The sequence below is a fragment of the Aythya ferina genome, assembly GCF_964211825.1.
Source record: "Aythya ferina genome assembly, chromosome: 2".
In the NCBI taxonomy this organism is placed as follows: Eukaryota; Metazoa; Chordata; class Aves; order Anseriformes; family Anatidae; genus Aythya; species Aythya ferina.
This window is the reverse complement of record NC_140297.1, coordinates 63,430,835-63,440,859: the sequence shown is the minus strand read 5'-3', so window position 1 is coordinate 63,440,859 and position 10,025 is coordinate 63,430,835. Positions and strand designations below refer to the sequence as shown.

Genomic DNA, 10,025 nt, shown 5'->3' with positions numbered 1-10,025 from the left:
GTTCAGAGACTGGAAATGTTTCTGAATGTGCCCATGCATGGTTGTAGAGAAGTTCCTCTAAGCAGGATCTAGATCTCCAGTAGAATTCTAAGTTTTTATATTTTGTTTCATTTCTGCATGATTTCCCCTGCTTTCAGTGTCACTGTGTAAGAATATATTGTATTTATTGGTCATTAGAATAGAAACTATAGTTTTACAAGAGCTGAAGAGTTCCTTTCTGTCTAGGAACAAACATAAAGCTACCTTGTGTTACTGGATAGGTTTTCAGTTTTAGCTGCTTCCAACCTAGGGTCATCATTGCTCGTAATTTCAATCCTCTGTTGCTAGACTGATATGGAAATTAAGCTGAATACAGGTCAGTCATAAACAACAGCAGGACAGAGAATGCTTGTGTTGCATTTTAATTTACCACTTTCTCTGATTGCAAGTGATTCTTGCTGTCTTATTCCCTGTCTGTCATACATGAGGCACAGGTACTGTAAAATGAGGAAATCATACTCCATTGTAGTTTTAGGATAAATGCTTTAACTTGAAAATACCACCCACCCATTCTGCACGAAGAAATGAAAAATTTCAGTCAGTAAGTGGTCAACAAGTTTAGAAGAGATTTGAGATTCTTATACTAATCCTCTATTTGTTGGTTGGAGATACGTTGAGAAGTTTCTCATGCTTTATCATGATGAAAGAGACAATCTGGCTTCTCTGTTCATTAGAAACAATCATGATATAGTTGCCTTAGTCATACCTATTTAATATATTTCAAAAACAGGTATTATGCTTTATATAACAAGAAATAATATATCATGGGTTTCTACAAGGGAGTGTAGTAGGGTATATTACAGGCAGACGGTATGTTGCTTTTTGAAACAAAACTATTAGTTCTTGGTTTTGGTGAGTGGAGATAAGGTTTATTATTACAAGTTCAGGAACTTGTACTCGTTATTCTCTTGTTCTGGTATAAACCAGTTTAATAGTAAGCTAGATTTATGAAATAGGTTCATACTATTGGTTGATCTAGTCTCCAACACCTATAAATGCAATTAAAGTTGTTTCTGATTTAGATTATTCCAGCAAATTGATAATTGCCAGCTCTGAAACACCTTTGTACTAGGTGAACAGCTGTAGAGAACCTCATGTAAGGCAAGTCTCTGACATGGATAGTATAACTTTTTCCTGGTTCCAGATTCTTTCCTTTCCACTTGAACACCCTGCCTCCCTGTCAAATTTAATTTCCTCTTTTTAGTGTACCACATCCTTTCTCAGAAGTCTGCTTTTCTAGGGGTAGCCACACTCGGTGCTGCTTTACCCTGTTTCTCATAGTCTGTTGCTTGATAAATACAGTCACAGCCACAGACTCCAAATTCTTCTTTTCTGCTACCAATATGCACAATCCACAAGGCCTCTGCAGGGATTAAATCCCTGCAACAAATATTTTCTTGATGAGATTTGGACAAGGCTTAATGTTTATTAAACTAAAAAGTAATTAGAAAGAAAACATATAAAACAATTGACTCATGCAGAAAAGAAGAGTCATCACATGGGCAGTAGTTTTCAGTGAATTGCAGGAAGCACAGGCAGTGCCCTAAACACAGAGCTGGTGCTTTCTAAGGTGGGTTTAGATGTCAGTTTTGGTGTTGTTGTTTCCAAATTCCCACTGATCTTAAGCTTTCAATGATCTCGCATTTTGGTGTTTGTGACTATGTCCCACAAAAATAAGCCTGACCTTTACTGAGGAAAGTTTCCCATTTTTCTGGAAGAAACGTGAGTGCTCATGTTCTGGATGGAACCCCAGGAAGAGCTCTAGAAGACAGGGACTAGGATTCAGAAAATAAAAAATATGCATCTGTCAGAAAATTACTTTAAGATTTGATGATTCCAGTGTCTAGAGACTTGTCACCCATTTTTGTCAAAAGACACCCCCCAAAACGCACATCTACTAGAAAAACAATGACAAAAGAGGATTCTGAATTCTTGAGAACTCAAAGTATCAGTTATATCTTTTTCTCAGCTCTCTGGAACCCAAACCCATGAACAACTCAAAAAAAAAAAAAAAAAAAAAAAAAAAAAAAAAAAAAAAGATTAGATTATAATTTATCCTTATTTGGAAACTAATAATGATAATATCAATAGTATGAATTCTGAGATATAAAAGTATACCAGTATATAAGAAGAATATAAAAAGTATACCAGTATATAAAGCAGAAGACCTAGCACATCTCCAATGTATAGTGATAATACTTTATGCTGTTGTCAGCGAGGGAAAGTGGATTGATTGTAAAACTAGAAGATTTTTTGGTTCCTTTCACTAACTAGAAATCTGAATACAAATCTGGTGATGTAGTCTACCAGCCTTTTCCTATTTAATTTCCAATAGGATTTCTAAAAAATCACAGAGAAGCAATGGTGAGTTTGAAATCTGAGTATTTCAGCTAGTAGCTTCCACACACAACCTGCTTCCTTCAACTCAAAAAAAAAAAAAAAAAAGAAAAAAAAAGGCCAAGGTTTGGTATTGGTAAACCTACAGTTGGGCAAATCCACAAACAGGGGAACCTCCAAAGCTGAGACCATTTGTGCAGTGAAATAAGTTCTCTATGTACAAAAACAGACTCCTTCGCCATCAGAGTGCCTTATACAGCATGGCCACACTTTGTGTGAAAAGAGAAAAAAACAGTTCTGCAGTGTTCAATGATGGAGGTGGTTTAGGAAACACAGCATTGTTCAGACAGGAATAATCTCAAGGGATTTAAAAGGAGATGTTGATTAAATATTTAAAGTATTCCTCCTCTCTGCCTTCCTCTGAAAAACTTTCTGTCAGTAATGACCAGGAATGAATGTTTGATCTGGCCAGTCCATCACCCATGTTAAGACCAGTAGTTCCAACAGACATTTCTCAGGACAGAGCTGTCATTTTATATTCTAATCATAAATCTCACTGGCATCATCAGAACTAGAAACTCAGTGGTTTAATAAAAGACTGTCAAAGTTACCAAGAATATAGCATGTCTGTTGGGGTCTCTTTCTAGTCCTCAGGTTTCTTTTGGGTCCAAAGCACCCAGTTCATCCTCTTCTCAGGAGGAGGTTGCAGACATCTTAAATGACAACAGTGACTACCCCAGCTGCTCTGACTTACATCTCCATCAGCACTTCTGCTGCTTCTATTGCTGTGACGATAAAAAGAAATGACCACAGCTTCCTTACAGAAAATTATTCTTTCACAGAAAACAAAAAATAGCCTTTAAGAGGAAATGAATTAAAATCAATACAGCAGACTGTATGAAGATTTAGGTCTTACGCAGGATTGCTATTTGCTGAAATGTGAGAAAAATGTGAGAAACCATTACTTGCGAGCATGTCTCAAAGGCAGAAAAGGCAGAAAGGCTTTTTGCTCACTATATTAGATTATATATTAAAATGTATATATATTATACATATTACTAAATAATTCAGCCACAACCAGCATTTAGAAAAATGAAAAAACAATGTCATTTCTGTTGCCCTTTTATTAATTTGGAATGCTCTGTGCTTCCATTATACATGCTGTTCACAGGAACAAAATAAAAATAATGCCATGCCGTATGTCTGTTTATACCCCATACTCTCACCACATGGTAAAGAGAATATAGACAACCAATCCAAATCCTGTTTGACTAAAATGATCATGATCCTAAGTATCGTCAAACTGTCTACATCGATTGATTCAACGGCTTTCACTGTTTCTTTGTTTTATCAGCTCAAGGATTTGAGCAATTACTGTAATTGTAAGAACATTTCTACCCTCAAGCGTAGATGGGCCATGTAACTAATTAACATACTTTAAGCTAACTCTATGAAAATGAAATATGTGATCTGTTCCAAATGAACCATTTAGCAGAGTCTTGTTGGACTTGTCTTTCCATGGTAACAAAAATAGACTGTAAAACAAGAGAATGAGATAGAAGGGAATGTTTAAAATAAAGTGATTAACTTAATTGCTTTTCTTTCAACCCCCAGCAGTTACTCGAAGTGAAGGATGTGGGAAGCCTTTGTTAGTGCAAGTGACAGTGGTAGAAAACTATTTTTGCACATGCAACATGAAATTACTTTATACAGTCATGTACTCAACTACCAATCATTTCTGAATGAGTGAAACTCAAATTAATACAAAATGCCACAAGCTCAACACTTGAAAATTTTAAGGCACCAATTGCCAGCTGAAGGAGAAAACAAGGGAGTCTAGAGCAAAGCCCACATCCCACTGTTCCATCCACCATACAGCCATTTGCTTTCCTCCCCCCCCCCCCCCCCCCCCAGTGGGATGGAGAGTGAATCAGAAAAAGGGTAAAACCCATAGGCTGAGATAAAAACAGTTTAATAGGACAGAAAAGGAAGGGAAAAAATAGTCATAATAATGATAAAGGAATATACAGAACAAGTGACACATGAATCCATGATGCAATTGCTCACCACCTGCTGACCGATGCCCAGTGAGACCCCAAGCAGTGGCACCTGCACTCCAGCCAACCCCCCAGTTTTATTCTTCAGCATGACACCATAGAGTATAGGACATCCCTGTGGTCAGAACGTGCCAGCTGTCCTGGCTGAGTCCCCTCCCAGCTCCTGGTGCACCCCCAGCCTCTGCAGCAACTGCAAGACCAGTGTGATGTCAGCATTGTTCTCATCCTAAGTCCGGAAAACAGCACTATACAAGTTACTGGGAAGAAAATTAACTCTATCCCAGCCAAAACCAGGGCATGTATATTGCCCCAGTGTTGGTAATCAGCCTTGGCTCCTGAGAGACAACTAGAGAGCTGCCTCAAAAAGCAGAAAGAGACACTTAGTATTCTGCAGCTATTTCCCTTTGGGGTTGGAGGCAGCTCTGCTTCTAGTGCTCTGTCTCCACTTTCCACTGGAGGGGTGGCCAGTGCTCCTGACCTTCAAGAAGTCTTGCAGCTTGAAAGGCTCTGAGCAAATCCAGTGGAGCAGAGATTAAAAATCTGCTGCTTTTTATCCAAGAAGTTGGTAGGTAAACATCCCTGGGTCAAGGACGAGTCTTAAATTCAAGTCTGTTCATTCAAGCAAGTGAGAGGAAACAAGAACTTTGTCTTGTTCATGCCTGTGTACAGCAGGAGGCAGGATTTGACAGCACCCATGTTAGATTGCTGCAAGTCTGAAAAGGCTTCTGTGTTAGTATTTGTTCATCCACAAGGTAAATGCGCATTCTGGCAAGCATTAAAAGGAGAAGTTGGTGGTTCTTTAATCATAGTCAGTGGACTCCTAACATCCTTGCAAACCTGCCTAATTAATCAATTGCACAGTGACAGTGTTGTCAGTTGGCTATTTGTACGGATCTCCAGGACCTGGGAGGGCACACACCTTTCTGTAAGGAAATTTGTACCATGAAATAATTGAAAGGGCCTGCAGTCCTTGATCAGTTCTCTTTTTAAATACCTGTGAGGGAAAAAAAAGTGATTGCACTTCACAGAGGTTCATAGGACTGGCTCAACCAGCTCAGATTTTAGAAATCACAACTCTTAGATTTATTTCCAGTATATGTTTGAGATAAATAGGAGACAAAAAACAGCACAAGCAATTCTCTGCCCTATGACTATAATTTCTTTCTCATGTGGAGATCTTTCCTCTGTTCATTAAAAAGCCTTCTGGTGGCTTTAGCCTTCTAGTGGCTTAGCATCATGTAGCTGCCTTCCAAGAATAATTGGGCAGGTGACTGTTTCCCCAGGGTTATCACTGCCCCGTGTTCACTTCTCAAAGTACTTTGCTTTCAGGATAACAGCCGCCATACATACTTGCATGAGGCATTAATTCACGACAGTATCCCATGATCTACTCTGTGCTGGTGCAGCCTCACCTCGAGTACTGTGTGCAGTTCTGGGCGCCACAGTACAAAAAGGACATGAAACTGTTGGAGAGTGTCCAGAGGAAGGCTACAAAGATGGTGAAGGGCCTAGAGTGGAAGATGTACGAGGAGCAGCTGAGGTCACTGGGCCTGTTCAGCCTGGAGAAGAGGAGGCTGCGGGGAGACCTCACCGTGGCCTACAGCTTCCTCATGATGGAGAGTGGAGGGGCAGGCACAGATCTGTTCTCCTTAGTGACCAGTGATAGGGCACGAAGGAATGGTGTCAAGCAGGGGACATTCAGGCTGGGTATCAGGAAAAAGTTCTTCACTGAAAGGGCTGTCGTGTGCTGGAACAGGATCCCCAGGGATGTGGTCACAGCACCAAGCCTGTCAGAGTTTAAGAAGTGTTTGGACTGTGGTCTAAGTCATATGGTCTGAATTTTTGAGTAGACCTGTGTGGAGCCAGGAGTTGGACTCGATGATTCTTATGGGTCCTATGTTCTATGATTCTATGATTCTAAGTATCACATTCATTGATCTACTCCAACATCCCTTCAGCAGCCATTCGCTTGCTATAAGAAATAATCTCATGAGGAAGATTTTCTTTACAAGAGACCCTACTTTTCCTCTAAGAAAACCCTGACCTATTGCGGAATTTACTTTTTGTATCTGAGAGAGAAAAAGCTGTTTTAAATGGGATTAATAATTTGATCTAAAGTTCAGGTGAAAATCAGATATGGAGTTTACCTGCAGGTTTCAAAGGTACACAGATTTATATGCTTCACTTTTACATTTTCAATATACAGATTAGCTGAAATAACTGTAGTAGAAAGAAGTGTATTTAAAAACATTATTTTTATCTGTAAAGCTGGAGGCCTAATTCATCTAAAAATTCAAAGTTACATTCCTTTGCATCAGACAATGTAAAGTCTCAGAAATAAATCCAGGCATTAGATAATCAGCTCAAAGAAGGCCAGTGAAAGAGGCAATTAATTCGCTTGGTGCTGTTTTTTTCTTTTCTTTTCTTTTTCTTTTTTTTTTCTTTTCTTTTCTTTTTTTTTCTTTTTTTTTTTTTCCCACTAGGCACGGTTTAGGTATGACTTTCAAACCTTTGTTAACCAGTATAAGCCAGTTGTTACCTATAAAAAGATGAAAAAATAATTTATTTAAAAGTTGCTTGTTAGATTCTCCTGATACTTTAAAATCTTCCTGATTAAAATATGAATACATAGCAGGTTTTTCCTGTCTGAGCTTTATGACTTCTTTGCTTTGCATGCTCAAATTTAACAATTTGAATAAAAGTAGGATTGTATTTAAATCCATTTTTAATTCCTAATCTAAAACTTTTTGGGCTTAGTGTAGTCCAAAACACCAATTTTAAGAATTATACAGTATTTTAACTCTTTTAAAGATGTGGCTTAATTTCAGCAGTATGGAAGGTTGACCATGGCTGGCATCTGAGTCCCCATCCAGTCAGCCCATCACTTCCCACAGCAAGATAGGGGAGAGAATTGGAAAAGTAAAAGTGAAAAAAAAAACTCATGTGTTAAGATAAACAGTTTAATAAGTGAAGAGAACAGAAAAAGTTAAATAACTGATGCAAAAACTCAGCATCAGCGGACTAATCAATGCCCAACCATCCTCTGAGCAACAGCTACTTTGGAGATGCTCCCCCACCATGATGAACATCACATCACATTACATGGTATGAGGTATATCTTGGGTCAGTTTGGGTCAGCTGTCCCGGCTGTGTCTCCTTTCAAACTTTTGCCTACCCCAACTCCACCTGCTGGTGGAGCATGGCCAAAAAACAAAGAAAGCTTTGGCACTGTTCATTGAGAGCTAAAACACTGGTGTTATCAGCACTGTTTTGTTTGTTAATCCATAATACAGCATCATATAGGCTGATGTGAATAAAATCAGCTTCATCCAAGCCAGACTCAGTACAGAAAGGAAAAATTCAATTTTGAAGCAAACAGATGAAATATTTTAAATATTAATAAAATATTAAGCTTTTCAAAATCGAAGATTTGTTTGAAAAGATTTGAAAGCAGAGAAGAGGAAAAGGAGAAAAGAGGGAAATAGAGAGAAAGAGACAAAGAGAAAGGAAGAAGAAAGAAAAAGAAAGGAAAAGAAAAAAGAGAAAAAGAAAAATAAAAATAGAAATGAAAAGAAAAAAAGAAAAAAGAAAAAAAGGAAAAAAGAAAAGAAAGAAAAAGAAGACAGAAGGGAAAAGAAAAGAAAAGAAAAGAAAAGAAAAGAAAAGAAAAGAAAAGAAAAGAAAAGAAAAGAAAAGAAAAGAAAAGAAAAGAAAAGAAAAGAAAAGAAAAAAAGAGAAAAGAAAAGAAAAGAAAAGAAAAGAAAAGAAAAGAAAAGAAAAGAAAAGAAAAGAAAAGAAAAGAAAAGAAAAGAAAAGAAAAGAAAAGAAAAAAGAAAAGAAAAGAAAAGAAAAGAAAAGAAAAGAAAAGAAAAGAAAAGAAAAGAAAAGAAAAGAAAAGAAAAGAAAAGAAAAGAAAAGAAAAGAAAAGAAAAGAAAAAAGAAAAATGAAAGAAAAAAGAAAGAAAAAAGAAAGAGAGAGGAAGAAAGTTAATTCAGAAAGCCTTTTTGGAGTACACATTACTCCAGAAAAAAATCTTTCTAGACTTCAGTTTTCATCTGATTGGACTATACAGGCTATTGTTGCCTGAAGAACTATTTATTTAACATTTTCTCCAAAGCATCTCGCTTTTGGGGAAAAAAGTAGCAAAAAGTCTTTATACCATTTGTAGTAGAAAGCAGAAGTGGGGTGAGGTGTAGTGATGGGAAATTACTTCAGTCACTAGAAGACAGGGCATATCAGGTGAGCAAGGACCTCAGATGTGAGGTTCAGATGTGGCATTGACAGACCACTGACCAGGATCAGATAGGAATAGGTGGCATTAAGTTATAAGCAATTCTCTTCAGTGCTGGGTCTGGTAACCTTCAACATTCTCAGCATGACCTGCATAACATAGAAGAGCTTTTGGGTACCACCAAACTGGAGGAACTGGAAACATGCTGAAAGTCAGGAATGTTCCTCAGCAGACTGGCAAGTGGACCAGCAGGAATCTTACAGAATCCTGCACCTGGGATGAAACAATCCCATGCATCACGGCTGCCTGGACGAAAGAACAAGAGGCAAGTCATGAGTTGCAGTAAGGGAAACTCCAAATCTGAATGATACATAAAAGCCAAAATAATAATAATGTGAGAGTGCAGCTGTGGGCCAGTAGTTCAGAGAAGGTGTTTGGTTTCTTTATCCTTAGAAATTTTCAGAACACAAGACAGTCCCATGCAGTCTTATCTAACTTTGAGTTTAGCCGTACTTCATCAGGGGATAGGACTACGTGACCTCAAGACATCACTTCCAATCTACTTTTCTTGTGGTTCTGTAATTTTAACTAGTCTTAGTACAACAGAAGACAGAGGTCAAACTCCTATCTACATCTTCAGAATCATAGAATCATACAGAGACTATCCCAAGTTGAAAGGGACCCACAAAGATCATCGAGTCCAACTTCTGGCTCTGCAGAGGACCACACAAAAATCAGATCATACTCTGTAGCTCTGTAAAGTTTCAAGGTATTAAGTATGGTACTAAAATTACTAATTTGCAGCAATTACTAATGTGGAACATTTAGTAACGCAAAGCTAAGTCACCATTTGCTCTTACCCACATTCTGACATCCAGATTTTGTCCTTGTTAATATTTTATCAGTTAAGGGTTTTTCTGTAATAGCTAAAATACGTCTTCACATTAAAAGACCTGAAACTGTTTCAGTCCAGCATGAATATATATAAATACATATATATATTTCATTTTTACCTCACTTCTAACTGCAGTGTTTTCACACCCCTACACACTTTTGTAAAAGATGTTGTTATGGTGATTTATTTCACATGCTGTATTTTTCTATGTCCCTCCATTACCACTTTTTTATCCCTCATACAGTTAAATATGCCCACTAGTGACCTGTTCAGGGATTTTAGCCAAGGAGCAACCAATTTTTCTTGCGAGTCATTTTTGTCTCACAGCTTGGCTTTACTTATTTGCCCGTGAACTGCTGACTGCCTAATTTCACTTGTCAGGTTTTTCATCTGTTCTTGTAGTTTCGCTGCTTTGTGTACTTCACATTTATTGGGGTGAAAAGTTTGCTAGTATTGTTTTCCAGC

General features: G+C 37.8%; 1 protein-coding gene across 10 annotated transcripts in view; it reads left to right on the top strand.

The window, feature by feature from the left end:
• The window catches only part of LOC311433166 (uncharacterized protein), a 140,345-nt gene that overhangs the window by 38,761 nt on the left and 91,559 nt on the right, over positions 1 to 10,025 (top strand). The gene's annotated exons all lie outside the window — the stretch shown is intronic.